Here is a 1429-nt window from a genome sequence, read left to right as displayed (position 1 = left end):
AGAAAGGGGGATGGGGTGGGAGACATCTATAATACTATCAACAATAAAACATATATATTAAAAGAATTAAAAATGAACTCTTCCTTAAAAAAAAAAGGATCAAGGACTGGAAGACTTACATAATTTAGCAAACCAGTATTTCCCAAATAAAGATGGGTGGATGTTATAAAACCATGCGTGAGTTTGGTTATTTAAAATATTTAAAATGTTTGGTTTAATGCCCAGTACAGCCAATATTGATAGATATAACTATACAAACAAAGGTCTTGAGGTCCTCAATGTTTTTTAATGATATAACGATATTCAGTTAAAAGGTTTGAACCACTGCTCTCGATTAAAAAAATAGCTGCTTCCTAAAACCCCCGTCTCAGCTGTGCTGTGAGACGCTCCCCCTTCTCACCCCGAGGGGCAGGTGACCCAGCAATGCGCCAGCTGGCAGGTGGCAGCAGCCACACCTGGCTCCCCACGCCCGGAGCCCTCGTGCGCATGTGCCTAACTACAAGGTCACCCCACAGCGTCTCCGTCTGGCGAAGCTGGGCCATTGGTTTGAACATCGAGTCCCAGATGCACTTTCATGGGCTGATGCCCACAGAAGATAACCAAGTATATGGCATCAGCTGGCATTTTCAATTAATTGCCTACACTCTGTACAGTTCTAGTAAGTGTTTGTGTTCTCCTTATTTTAGGTGACCTTTTCATCATGTTGTTATCTCAATTTCCTCTCGTTCTCAGGCACACCAAATTAAAGGTCAAAGAAAATGAAGCAAAGGTATTAAAACAGAACTTATTTTTTAAACAATAATATGAAACTCTATCATAGATGCCCTTTTATCCCTAAGTTCACCATCAGGGTATATTCTTAAAAACTACCCTGTCCCTCAGAATTCAAGTGGAATCCATAGTTGATCAAAACATCTAAATATTACCCTACAAAAAAATCTGTATTTGACTTTGATCAGGTTCTGGAGGTTAAACCTTGAAGCAACTCCCAAGAAAGAACTGTATAATATACATGGGAATTTAACACCCAAATTCGATGCTGCTCACAGGTAAGGACACCTCCCAGTACAACCTTCCCTTAGGGAATGAGGGGGTCGCAGGGCTGGCGTTCTCTTGCTAGACTGAGGCTCACTTCCACCAGACCAGTAAGCCCTTTATCTGTTACCATTTCCCCAGAGGCCATCTCAGTATCCAGCACACAGAAGACATTCCCTGGAAATCTACAGAACGAACACGCAGCCACATGGGAAACTCTGTTTTCCTTCCTTAGGTCAGCCCCACCCTGTGCACTGTGTTCCCCTCCTGGATCCGGGCCAGGGAAGTGGACTCTGAGACGGTCTCCGCCCGAGCGCCACTCTGGTGCCGCCTAAATAAAAGGCAGTGGAGGCCCCCCAGTCTTAGTGGCGCGGAAGCGGGGCACACTGCCTGG

General features: G+C 44.6%; 1 protein-coding gene across 3 annotated transcripts in view; it reads right to left on the bottom strand.

Moving 5' to 3' along the window:
* Positions 1-1429, bottom strand: part of USP53 (ubiquitin specific peptidase 53) — a 75373-nt gene that overhangs the window by 28917 nt on the left and 45027 nt on the right. The gene's annotated exons all lie outside the window — the stretch shown is intronic.

This window comes from Myotis brandtii, unplaced genomic scaffold (genome assembly GCF_000412655.1).
Source record: "Myotis brandtii unplaced genomic scaffold, ASM41265v1 scaffold853, whole genome shotgun sequence".
Classification (NCBI taxonomy): domain Eukaryota; kingdom Metazoa; phylum Chordata; class Mammalia; order Chiroptera; family Vespertilionidae; genus Myotis; species Myotis brandtii.
The sequence above is the reverse complement of the archived record's forward strand: the minus strand, read 5'-3'. Positions and strand labels throughout refer to the sequence as shown.